This window comes from Taeniopygia guttata, chromosome 1A (assembly GCF_048771995.1).
Source record: "Taeniopygia guttata chromosome 1A, bTaeGut7.mat, whole genome shotgun sequence".
NCBI classification, from domain to species: Eukaryota; Metazoa; Chordata; class Aves; order Passeriformes; family Estrildidae; genus Taeniopygia; species Taeniopygia guttata.
Window position 1 is genome coordinate 37921441 of NC_133025.1, and position 14285 is coordinate 37935725.

General features: G+C 35.5%; 1 protein-coding gene across 8 annotated transcripts in view; it reads left to right on the top strand.

Annotated features, from left to right (window-relative positions):
* SYT1 (synaptotagmin 1) overlaps positions 1–14285 on the top strand; it is a 329787-nt gene that overhangs the window by 142950 nt on the left and 172552 nt on the right. The window lies entirely within an intron of this gene.

Sequence of the window (14285 nt, forward strand, 5' to 3'; positions counted from 1 at the left end):
GGTAGTTTCAAGAACATTACTGCTACTTAAGTTTCTTCTTAATTCTTCAAAATAATTCATTGTTTCAGTGTTCTTTATCTTCCCTTGAAGCATGAAAGAGGGGGAGAGAATAGGTGAGAGAAGGAAAAGTACATGGCAGACAAACTAATCTTGAGCTGTTGCCAAATGTACCGAATAAACCAACTGGATCAGAAGCAAAAGAAGAAATCTTCAATCTTTTCCAGTTATGATAGTATTGGAACATTAGTTCTAGCATTAGTTAAAAATGTTTCATATTCTCATCAGAGAACTTAGTGTTCTCTTGAAAATATTTTATATCTTAGTAAATATTTAAATAGAAATAATTATTCTCTAATTTGAGCTTATTGTGGTTCCATATTGTTCCAAGGGAGCACATACAAAACCTGCCACTGCTCAAGTTTTATATACAGTGTTTGTGTAAAGGTGGGGCAATGCATTATCCTTTACAGAATGTATCAGGATTTCCAGGAGATCTTTTTCTAAGGAATATGGCTGTTTTCAACTCTTATTTTAACAGAAAATCATGCTTTCTAAAGACATCCTCTTAAACAAAGTTACTCTTCCTTTCCAGAGGATACATGTTTTATTTTCATAATTTAACCTTTCTGACTTCTAAAATTGACTTGTTCATATTAAATTCAAGCTTTATAAGTGTACTTATTTTATTTGGGCTTTGAAAATGGTAAATATGTTTCCACTGGATATATTCTTTTACTGGTTTTGGACGTATCCACCTATGCATAAGAATTGACATAATTTTTATAAGCTACCTCTGTGACCATAATTCCTGTGCAACTGTATTTTCCAGAAAGTATTGCATTATTTTATTTATTTTATCTCCCTACTCTGGCCCCCTTTTCATCTTTCTGCCTTCAAACCGTTACAGCTGTGTCTCTACCAAGAGATAATTTCATTTATTTTGTTTTCTAATCAATTTAGGTCAAGCATTCTTAGTGACATGTTCAGAAAATGTAGTGATATGTCATATATTACTTCTGAGGGTTTAAAGGAGCTTGACTGTCAGTGCCCACTGAACATTGTTCTGTGATAAATAGCACTTCTTTTATGTGAGCTAAGTGGTGGTAACAGTCCTCAGCTGAGAAAGTTGTGGATGTAGCACATTTGTTATCATCCAGGTGGAGAACCACAGCCTGTCAGTGTAGTTGTGATCTTCTTAAAGCCTTTTTAATTCTATGGAGTTCTTCTGTTGCTTCCTAAGCTAATACACATTTTCCTTAGATGGATCTGATTTAAGAAAAACAAGAGTTCTCATGATCTCAAAACTGACGACTTTCCTCATACGATTTCAGAGTGTGTCAGCAGCACACTAAGCAAGATGTTCTGGAGAACAAATTTGAATTGGTCCACTACATTAGTATTGATTTTTTTGTCCTTTCAAGCTTCCCTGAATAAATGTGGAAGGGACTGCATGAAGCACAAACCAGAAGCCACTGTCAGTGTAAGTACATTACTTAGCAGTGGTCTGCTTATGTTTAGCACTTGTTTGATATCCAGAAAGCAAAAAAATTAAATCAGGGTAAGTATTCAGTCCAGCACAAAGCACAGTCTTCAGCAAAAGCCATTTATTTCATTCTGTTAGATATGACCAGAGTATTGAAAATTTCTTACTTTAACAGTATAAACATTTTTTTCTTTAATTTCATGAAAACAGTTCACCTTAGATGGCATGTAATGGAAAATTTTCTACAACCTCTTTCAACTACTGCCTCCCCTCCTAATCCTTGTGGACTATCTGAAAATTGAAAATATGCCAAAAACACTTAACATCATTGCAAATGTGCTGTTTTGAGACTTGGAGGTAATGATTTTTTTCCTTCTCTAGGAAAAAAGTGCGTGACTTTTGCATCTGGAAAATACTTGTAGTCTTGCCCTTGTCCATGGAAGTCTTAAATAACCACTCACCCAATACTTAATTGTTTTGGAATATAGACATTATAATTAATATAATAAATAATTTCTTGTGTATGAAGAAAAAGTTTGGAATTACTAATTTTTTTTGTAATTTAATTTTATTCATCAAATTTGGTATTATCTATATCTTTTTTGAAATACCTTGCAGAAATACACCATAAATGTAGGAACAGATTAAAGAGGAATTAACTTTTACTGTCTTCTCTAGTGATAAACAAATGGTTCCATCACTCATTGTTTTGAGTTCCTAATCCTCTTCATGGGTTTTAGAATTGTGTTGGGTGTCTGCAAGTAGCAGAGAAATATCTCTGTTACTGGAAGTTGTTCTGGACTAAGTGGATCAGGAATGTTATGTTTTGGAAGAAAATCTTGGTTATTACCAATCTCATAATCAATGCTGCATCCAGGAATGGACTGAAAAAGGAAGCCAGGATAAACAACTTTAAGAAGAGTTGGCAAGAGAAAGGGTTAAAAACAGTCAGATTTTGTAGAGCTATATCTTTTTAATTTGGGAATACTTCTCCCTGTACCTTGTACTTCTTGTGTGAGGATTAGATTTAGGAGTTTCTTGAGGAAAAAAATTACTAGCCTGAAGAGAAAATAGCCCCACAGAATATTGAAATTTTACTGTACGGACAGTAGGTGGATTTGTAAAGAGACTAAAAGCAAGTTGACTCATAAAATCCTGTATCAATTAATCATTTAAAGATATTTAAATCCTGAAACATGTATAAGCACTAAATTGCAACATCTTATCCAAATCATTAGTTTAGCAACTTTGCTTAGGTTAAGCCTGGTTTTGATGAATTGATTTAATATTTCAATACAGACATTTATAGCCATATTTTTAAGGCATCCCATTCAAATTTAAAATGATTTCCCATTCAAATTTAAAAATTAAATACGAATGGAATTGTCCATTAAGTTACTATAGAAACACTGGATAGTCAATAATAAAGGATTTGGGGGATGCATATTAAAGAGTGAGATACTCTTCAGTTCAATTGAACTATAGGAAATTGTTTGATTGAATTTTTTATGCTTTTATTTCTCATGTATTTATTAAAATAAACTGTAATTAAACAGTAAGATAGCTACTAAAGGATTTTAAAACATTAATGATGGAAGAAAATAATATAACATCTAATATTAAGCAAATGCTGAGTTTGCAAAAAAGTTGTCTGAAGGAATGTGTGGCCACTTTAAGCATGTGATGGCATTCACCATTATTAATTTTGTATTATATTCTTTTTCACAGTAAGAGGTGGATGAAGGTCTAAGGCTGTGACTTTGGGTAGTTAGAAGAAAATTGTGTTAGTTTAGGTCCAAATGGTGGTCTGCCTTGTATTTCTTCAGGAAATTGTGCTATACCAAAATTATAGTTCTGAAGGGAACTGAGTTTGTCAGAGGCACATAAAATTGTTTCTCTGTTGCTTATTACTCAAGGTCTAAAGTTGGACTGTTCATGAGTTTCTGATGTTAGATTTCAACAAGATACTACATATGGTGGAAAAGGTGCTTTCTAATAAATGTCTGTGACTCACAATACTATGGCAGTCTTCCTATAACTGAGCGGAGATCTTTGTTTGTCCTTGTGCTTTCCTTTTGAAGTGAGCAACAGGTGAGTGTGAGACTCAGCTTTCATTAAACATGATGCTTCTTTATTTACTTCGAACCCCCACCACTAAAAGGTTGAAGTCACACACATCAAGCTAGTTTTTGAAGTTTGCACTTTGGTGTGTTGATAACTAAATAACAGATCACCTGGTGGGAGACTTTGATTGCCTGTCAAGGCCAATCAGGAGTCACTGGCAGAGAAAACACTTATTCCAGCAAAGTATTCCTAGTGTAGATATGGTCAAGTAATCACAAGACCCTTTGAGATGAAAAGAGCCTCCATGCAGAAGGCATGGAGACATTGCTTTTGCTATGACTCATCTACCATTTCTGGGACTGCCTTACTCAAAGGATAAAGGTGGAGTTCCTCTTCATCTTACTCATTTGATAGCAGGGTAAAAAATGAATTTTTAAATCATGTCTTCCATTATGATAGTAGTGATATTTTAAGGAATGATCAGATGAAGGAAGTAAACATCTCGCCTTCATTCTTAAAGCAAAGCAAAAAGGTCCTGAGCAGAGTGAATGTAGAAGGAAGTCACTGCTGGCATTTTTCTTCCATAACCATTGAAAACTAAGGTAGATCACTTTTGAGTGGTGAATATTTGCATTTTGAAGCTCCAACCAAAGCTCCAGATTGGAGGCCTCACATTTATTGCTCCAAGGTCACGGGAATACAGAATACCTTTCTTTCTAACCTATGAACAGGTATGTTTTCTTCTGAATTAGAAGTATTTCTCTGTGATCTTTGTTCTTTACTGAAATTAAAAGTTAATTAGGTTTCTTATGATGATGATGTGCTTTCTTTTTGTTTTGAGCCTGCTGTAAAACCAGCTCTCTGCTCTCATCAGAAATTCAGTAGTTGGGCTGAATTTTAGCTCAGCTACATGTTAGTGAAATTTGATTTCTATTGTATAGGAAGCAAAGCACTCATGAAGGATCAAGTGTCAACTTGTTTAAATGCTGTAGAAACTTGAAACAAAAAACACTGTCCCTATCTGAAATAACTTTATGGTGAAGAACCTGTTCCAGATAAATGCTGCTTTAAGTCTTCCGGGAATGTGTAGGGAAGCAGTGAACTGACCCCCTTCATTATGGTTCTCAGATCACATCATAAAAGGGAGGATGACTAAACTTCTGCCATGTTGCTGCAACACTTCGTAAAGTCATGGGCAGAAAGTCATTATGGATGATCATTATGGATCAAGCCTGGCTTTCTGGCGATTTTGGCAGCCCACACTCTACTGCTAGTGTGGATTTGTTATGTCATGATCTAGACACAAATAAATAACACATTATTTTTATTTATAATTTGTGTCATGATCTAGACACAAATTATAAATACAAATAATGTAGCAGAATTTGGGAGCTCTTTTCCCAATTTGTCTTCATTATTTTTTTGTTACTTTAGGCCACAGGTAAGCAATCAAAGCTTAGTTAGAAAATGCAGGACTGCTGCAGTATGAGAAAGTTACATATGATTACTGAAATCTACCTTTTTATATTAAAAAAGGAGCAAGTACAAGAAAGCTGCCATTGCCTTTAGCAAGTATTTGTTTGAACTGTCCAGGCGAAAAACTGCCTAGAGCCTTCATGGAGGTACTTGCAGATTAGGGCAGCCAGAAAGTGAAGGTGTGAAGTGGAATATCTTAGACATTGTCACTGTTTCAGTGCCTCTTTGCTGGTGAAGACAGTTTCTTTTCTTGGTGAGAAGATAGATGAACTGGAAAAATCTATCAAGTAGTCTCTGTGACACTGTGACTTCTCATTAAAGGGGAGATGGTGGTAGCAAAATGTTTTTGAGTGCATAAACTCTACATTGCACTCTACTCTGTTAGACGGTGAAAAAGGAAGAATATGTGGATTTCAGTGGATTCCAATTTTTTTTTTTTCCAGTTAGCCATTTGTCTCTGGCTTCTGTATTAGTTTCAGAATTACTTGCATAATATCATTTTCTCTGCTTGGTTTAATAAAAATTAAATATAAGCACAAATTTTAAATTACTTTTGTGGTAATAGTAAAATCTGGTTTGTTCAGAGAGTAAATTACCATATAAAGAAGGGAAATAGAATTGGGAAAAAATGTAAATGGGGAGACAAAAAACTTTGGCTACAAGAAAGATACTGTGAATGCTTTGCATTTAGGTCAGCCTGTTTTAATTTATACCTTTTGTTAAAATTCAACCAGCTTTCAGCTACTGTAAGGAAATTTTGAAGATGATTGTTCTGAACTAGAGAAACATTTTGGTTACATGGATTGACAAAACATTTGTGAAAAACAGTATACAGACACTCAAAATAACAGGCTGTCCCTTAGTCCAGTTCTGTTATGTAATTTAGTACATAATACAACTAATGACAACTGAAATTTTCTATTATCTCTAGAGCAGCTTTACTATAAACAGCGTTGTCGTAGCAATATACTTCATTTTTGCACTTTAGGTTCAGGTCTTGATGTGAAAATAGCTCTTTTTTTTTTTGTTCTCTGCCATCTATCACCATGTATGTCAATCAAGCAGGTGATGAACATGTGCCTGCTAGGGGTTATATTTGAGATCATCAACTCATTTCATGTAGGCTTCTAAACAGATGGTTTATTTTAGTCCCCAGAAAGATAATGTGGATTTGAACTGCTGATACGAGTGTGAAAGAATCTGTTTATATATTCCAATCTCATTCTAGCTTCCATCTATGAAAATTTTAAAGGCACAGATTTTATTCTGTATGAACGGAGCATATGAAAAATCATTGCACTGGATTAATAAGTAATTAGTAAAATTTCATTCAATTAAAACTGAACACACAAGCCTCCAGCCTTGCATATTGAGTGCATTCTTCAAAGCAAAGTAGGCACCAGAATAACTTTAGACAGAACTATGATATAAAATTCTACAGCATACATTACTCTGATAATATTTGAAAATATTTTCCTTTTTACACCTTTCTTTTTCTGAGGGTTCTTTTTAAGGTATTCTAGGTTGTATCTTTCACTAGAGTTTGTTCAGTTTCTCAACCATTGAGCAAATAAGGAAATAGCTTTACATTCAGAACACAAACATACCACCTAAATTATTTCTATAATGAAAATGAAATATGAGAATAATTTCATGGATTTTGGTGAGAACGAGAAACCTCTTCTTTCCATTATGACTATTCTCACTATCCAATGACAGATTTAATTTACACATTGTGCATCACGTTTTTCCCCTCTCTCTCCAAAGTGGCGTAATACAGTTGAATATTACTTCTGCTCTTTGACTTTCTGTTCCCCTGTAAAGCCATGGTCAGGATTTACATGCTTAGTATATGTTGCTGGATGCAGTGTAGTATAAAGACATCAGGGATAGATTTAAATAAAATACTTCCTTTTTTCCTTTCCTTTTCCCTTCCCCCCTTCCCCCCTCCCCCCCTTCCCCCCTCCCCCCCTTCCCCCCTTCCCCCCTTCCTTCCTTCCTTCCTTCCTTCCTTCCTTCCTTCCTTCCTTCCTTCCTTCCTTCCTTCCTTCCTTCCTTCCTTCCTTCCTTCCTTCCTTCCTTCCTTCCTTCCTTCCTTCCTTCCTTCCTTCCTTCCTTCCTTCCTTCCTTCCTTCCTTCCTTCCTTCCTTCCTTCCTTCCTTCCTTCCTTCCTTCCTTCCTTCCTTCCTTCCCTCCTTCCTTCCTTCCCTCCTTCCTTCCTTCCCTCCTTCCTTCCCTCCTTCCTTCCCTCCCTCCTTCCCTCCTTCCTTCCCTCCTTCCTTCCGTCCCTCCCCCCTCTTTCTCTCTCTCTTTCCTGTCTGTCTTCCCGTAAAGTATTGATTCTCCTTATTCATCCCCAGAAAATATATTTTTAATGGTAATCACATCCTTTCCTCCACATCTGGCTCTATTCTTCTTACTATTTTTGTTTTTCTTTTCTGGAATTCCACAATGGAAGGGCTTCAGACATTCAGTATTGTTTTTGACGTACACAAGTAAATTTGACCTTACAGGCTAGACCTAGCTATCCAGCTTTTCCTGTAGTTATCCTAAGGTTCACATTAGTGAAACACTATTTTTGTCTCAGAATGGAAGGAAGCAGGAGCTGCTGCTTCCTTAGTTACCTTTAAATTTAAATGATGACATGTTAGTTGCTCATGCTTTCTGAATATCAGTCTAGCTAGTATCACTTGTCAGAATGGTAAGTAAAAGAATATGCTGCTGCCTCCTGTGCAATTTGAGTACCTGAGGTGACCTCCAAACTTAACTTGTCTTTGGTTTAGATTTCTCTGTATGCCATTGTTAAGCACACTTGATTCTTTGGGATACTACAAGAAGCAGCACAGAGGTACTGCTTCTGTCAATAATTGTAGGGTACTGACAGTTGTAGCTGAGGATGTCTTTAAGCTATCTGTCTTTTTTTGAAATGTGTTCTTTCTGCTAAGCTGGTTCATTCCCATAAAAGACATGAACTAGACTTGAGAGTCTTTCCATTAATGAGTTTTCTGGGCTGTGCAGAATAGCTATTAAGATGAGAAAACTGTGACTTGGTACAGTTAAATTAGATTTGCTACTACTCACAAGTGAACACCCTCGCAGTAGCTGGAGCGAGCTTCTAAAGCAGATGAAGAAAACAGAGCATGAGGCACACAGCAATTTTTCATTGTTATTGCAGGTGACGTATCTAAACTGGCAGTATGCCGGCATAGGAAGAGCATATAAATTAGAAATAAGAATTTATTCCGACTTTTTCAAAACCATCAACAGAAGTAAGAAGAAGAATGAACTGCAGTGGGATGTGTGAATGAACATCTTCATCATCTTTAGGTAGTTATCTTTCAATGCCAAAAATAAAAAGAAAAAAACTTACTGGAGAGAAAAGTAGTTTTGCACCTTTGTTCTGCAGCAATTCAAAAACTAAATGTGATATTCATGGAAAATCTGTACAAACTTGTTGTAGTTCCTAATATCATGTGCATATAACAGTCATTTTTCATTTTGAAAAGAATGAAATTACTAACAACCATTTCAAGGAAAACATTTTTCATAGTGGACTGGATCTTTCTATTCCAAGGGTATTCTGAAAATCTTTGCTATTGCATGGTAGCTTCACTTGACACCTTCTGGGATGTTTGACTGCCATGGTAGAGGACTCCTGGCAAAACTGGGAAATGGTGAATATACATACCCTCGCTTTCTTTAAACTGTATATACATACCCTCACTTTCCTTAAATTGTAACTGAAATAAGGTTTCTGTAGCACAAACACTTTGTGATATAAATGTGTCATTAGAGCACAAATAGGTTTGTACAATGTTAGTCAATGGGTTTTTAATTAATTTTCTTCAATGAAATGAAGAAAATTAATTTTCTTAATTGTAAATGAAGAAAAGTATTTTTCCTCACCTTGTTGTTAACTTTGTACTAGGTCAGGCGCACAATCATCATGTAGTGAACTGGTACAGTGGTCACATCACCAAAGACCTGTCTGTTTGATTAATACTTCTATGTCCTGCAAAAGATTATAACCAACCTTATCATATAAAGCAGGTTTTTTTTACCCTGTTCTTAGTATGTATGGAGGCAATTTCCTCAGCTTCCTAGTTAGTCCCCTGCTTGTTCCTGAAAAGGTTTTACTTTTCAGTGTATCAAACCTAGACAACAAAGTAATTGTGGCCAAGAAAGTAGGAAAGTTTCCCCACTGCAAGTGTGAAAAAGGAGATATTTTTTCAGAAGTTGAAGCCATTCTCTTCCTTTCTGCAGTGTTGTTCTTTCCTTAAATAAAGTATTTTGCCAAACAAAAGGGAAAATATCTTTCTCTGTTTGTTTACTGTCATGGTAGAACCTAAAAATCGTCATTTGAATTGTAACTGCTTCTGATAACAGATGGGATATAAATTAATCCGAATGAACCTGGAAGTTTTACATTAATGGCAGTAGGGAGAGAAGCACGAGGCTCAAGTAGCCTGCCCTCCAGAGTGTCCCAGGGCAGCCACAGTCTGCTGGCCACCACTGTCCCTGCCAGGGGGCGTTCCTGCACCTGGCACACACAGGTTGTGGGGGTGTTCTGCAGGTCAGGCACTGAGAGCAAAGTAAGGAATGTGTTTATTGAACATGCAGATTACCACCTTTGCCAGAAAGATGGGAAGTCGAAATGGGGATGAAATGGTTCAAAAGTGGGATTTTTGCCACTTCAGTCTAATGACAGTGGAAGAGGTCTCAGCAACTAAATTTACTGGACAAATTCCTTAAACTAAAATCTCAGAAGCTCAAAAGGCAGTACAGCCTCAAGGAATAATCAGGCAAAGTTTCTCTGAAGACCTGTGGCTTGAATTCAACATGATAGTTAAGTCTTGTTCTGACTTTTTCTATTAATACAACTTGTCTTAAAAAATGATCAGCCGATTCGAATTCCATATTTGTATAATCACATTATACCCCTTATATTCTCATCTGTTGTTTCTTCAGTGCAAATATAAAACAGCCTGATAAGATTAAATAATATCGCAGTGCAACACAACTGCTGCTTCCTAAAAATATTAAATAAGAAGAATAGACAATTTCATCAGTTTTCCTGAAGAATTTTTAAACTTGCACTGATACAAGGAGGTTTTTTTTCCTGCCAGATACTTGGAGTGTAGTGTCAGATTGGCTGTTTATATATACAAAATATTTTTACCCTTTTTATTTTTTAAAAAGAACCATAATTCCTTTCCCATTGAATGGCACTGAAACAATATTGCACAATGTAAGCAATTAAAAATAATCGCAAAGGCTTGAAAGCTATGGTCTAGCATGTAAAGGTCATGTTCTAAAGTTTTTGCTTCACTTTCCTTAGACAAAAATCCTGCATCTTTTACTGCAGTTTCCAATTCCTGACTTACAGTACATGCAGGACAAAATGGATACAACAGATAACTGTGTGCCAGATCTGTATCTTTGTTTGCATGTGGTTGTCAGTGGCCAGGGTAAGTGTTATGTGTAAATAGTGTGAGCATACTCTGCTGATGTGTGACTCTGTTCCTGTGTTCTTGATTTACCTTGCCTGGATGCAGTGTCAACTCATCTCAAAAATTCTAACCCAATATGAGTAAGTTCTTCTACAGGCGGCATTAATTACTGCAGTGTATTTCTGAGAGATCTGATTGCACCTTGTCAGTGCAATGTTACGAGAATGTTCCGGCCCTTCTCCAACATCTTCATTTTCTAAAACACTTAGGCACCTCTGCAATGCTGTGAAATGTTTCTCTAGATATTTTGTTTCCATAGATTAGATTTTGTTGCACCACACCACACTCCTGGAGCATGGAGGAGATCAAACAGCAGGGCTGGCTTGTCATATTTTTAATATGTGAAGCGTGAAGGTGAAAACTGCAGTCAGCAGTGCCAATCAAATGGATTAATGCTGTCGCTGAAATTGGGAAAAAATTACTAGGGCAGGTTAAACTGATAGTTTGCAGTATAGTCTTTTAAATTATTATCTCTATCCTCTTGATTTTAATGACTGGAGAAATAAGGACTGGGATTCATTTTGTCCAGTTGTAGATGCCTATTAGTTGGGTGTATGTTTGCAGTACTGATCTGAGCTGGTTTTACAGCCACCAGATAGGCAATTAATCTTATTTTAATTCAACCTCTATTATAGGATAGGATGACTCATCTTCTGAGGGAGCTGTTTCTTGCTGTTGACTGTGAAGGAACATAGTGTCTGTCAATTAAATTAAGGCAGATGAACCTACCATGCAGCTTGCTGTGTACATCTCTTGAAAATATAAGCCATATCTGAAACTCAAAGTGCTTAAGGGAAATGCAAAAGTAGTTCATAGAAGTGGAAACAGGAAATCATTTGATGGAGCTGTATGGTAGTGAGTCAAAACTGCTTAATGTTTATAGTTACAGATTTGATTTTTTAATAGTTACCTGGTTTTCCCCAATGAACAGTGTATGTTGGGGTTTTTGTCAGGAGGACAGGAAGATATTTTTCTTCCTGTTAAGCAGGTGGTTCAGTGAATGGGACAGACACGCTTTTGCTGCATGGGTGTATATTATTTTGAAGAAGAACATGGGAATGTATCTGATAAGTATAAAATTATTTTTCTTAATTCTCACATATTCCCCCATCTAGTGTAAACTTTAACTCATTGGGTCTTTTGCCAAACCAAACAGAGGTGTTACTTTAGGAAAATAAATCTTATAAGGAAAAATTACTAAACATTTGCTTGCATGTTTAATGAAGATTAGTGCTTAGATCACAGTGATCAATTTTGTAAAAACTGGATTTATTATTTAGATAATATCTACTTAATGTGTTTTACAGTGGAAATTTTAAATAAGGACCATTAAAATTACCTTTAAAACATTACTTCATAGATGTCAGTATAAGAAGTCTGGCTGCATGATATGTGCAGTATGACCTTATTCTTGTTTTTCAGGAAGCAATTGTGCTGGTTACTGCAGAGCTGTGAGCCTAAGGGGATGGCTTTGTGTCTAGATGAGATCAATATTATAATTAAAGAAAAAACCTTTTACAATATGACATATCTTAAATTAATCTTTCAAAGTATTTTGTGGGCAGTCGGGGTTCCAAAATAATTTGGTTTCTCAAATTTTTCTTCTCTGATAAAAGATAAAGGAAGTTCATTAAAGAATTTTTTTTTAAACTATTAGGAAATGTCTATGATGTGTGATAGTAGGAATAAAGAAAGGCAGTACTGCTAGCACTCTGTGAAATCAATCATACTTATAATTTGATTCTTTTTCTTAGGCCTTCTCAGAGTGATTTTACAATCTCTTTAATTTTAGTTGCTCTTCTCCCTTTATTTAGTTATCACTGGATTTTTTTTCTGGACATTTTTCTCCTGCCCCTTTTCTGCCTTCTCTTTTAAATTTCCTAAACAGATTATGTATCAAGGTGAACTTTTGAACTCAATGTTCCTCAGCTGATTAGAAAATGGGTATAATAGGGAATCTCATTTTTAACAGTGATTTCATGAGACTAATTGAATAGCATCTTTCAGCTGGAGATCCCAAAGTCCTTTGGAAATGGGAGTCAGTATTATTATTGTTCAACAAAAAATAGAAAGAGTGGAAAAGATAAATTTAGGCATGCTCTTTGAAAAATGCTCACTTTTAAATTAGGGTTCTGAGCCCTTTAGTCACTCCAATTCTGGGTTGAGCTTTACCAAGGTAACTGCCTTGAAGTTCCCTCTGAACCTGCTGATAGCTGTAGAAGCTCAGTATGCCTAAAAAAAAACAGGAAAGAAGGATGAGTAGAGAACAGTCACACATTTAAGAAATGAGCAGATGAACTCAATACATAGGAAGTCTTCTTCTCCCTGATTTGTCTTTCCAGCCAACTTTTTCATGGAACTGCTACCCTCAGATGCTTGACTATGAGTGTTGTATATGAGGATGTCATTAGAATGATGTTTCAGACACTTCTCTTTGAAGTCTTCACCAAAGTTGTTTTCCTCAAGTCCCAAAGAACTCAGGCATACATCCCTACTTTTTTAAAGGCATAATGTAGAAAGGATCTTGTAGAGTTTGATGGATGTAAAAAATAATATGGCTTATAACTGAGCCTTAAACTGAGAATATGGCTTATAACTGAACCTTAAACATTTCACTTTTCAAGAAAGAGCTCTAGATGATTTAATTAGGAAATCAGATAATGCTGTTACTTCTATTGCTGCTGTGATGATTCAATGGATTTTGGATCCTATAAAAACTGGAAGCACTGCCTGTGCCTATTCAGTTCAGCTTCTGTTGGGATCATTCGAAGGTTATTACATTTTAACTTGAGCCAGAAACAGATACAAATTTTGCATTATCTGTTCTGTATTGCAACATAAAGTACAGTATGATTTTACAGTGTAAAGTATTTATAGCACCAATAATGATGTCTCTCACTTTATGTTCAGAGTACTCAGCTGGTTTGCCATGCACCAGTTCCTATAAATCTACCATTTATCACATTGCAACTTATGAAATACACTTATGTTCTTCCCTGGGTAGATGTTTGTGTGTATAAATAACTAAGCCATGCACATCCAGAATCTTTGTAGAAAACTTTATATTCTGTATTAGAGTGCAAATTTTAAAGTGGTGGATAAGCAAGTGTTTTTTGTGTAAAAAGTTATTTAAATATTTTTGACTCTAAAAATTCCTGTCACTTGAAAAGGGAGAGAAAATAGTGGACAAGCTAAAATATTCAGTAATTAAATTTTCTCTTTTCATCTAAGTTGTTTTATACATTTATTCATCATTTTTAGGTGACTTGTTCAATGTGAAAAACCTTTCATTAACTGCTGTTGCTTCCCTTGTCACTAGCTAACATCTAATAGCAAGCAATTACTTTTCTTTCCAGATCATGAGAGGAAATACACCCCTCTTTTAAGCAGGTTTTGAAGGCATTAATGATTAGAGAATACTTTTTAAAATATGAGATGGTAAACAGGGGATATGACCCGTGTTCAGTCCTCTGTCATGAGGCTGTCATGGGAAGCACTTTCTTCTAAAGATTAGTATTGCAGATACTATTAAATATTCTTTTTAAATTCATACATAATGCATATTATGCTCTTGAATTCATCAGGATGTCTGGTGTACAGAATATACCTATTTTTCTTCTGTTTGCTATATGCAGCATAATTTAAGAAATAGATTTGGTTTTCCTATTCATGTCTGATCCGCCTTCACTTACTGTTTTATTTTGATGTGTTTGATTGTGTTTCCAGTAGTTAGCAATGAAACAGCTCAAATA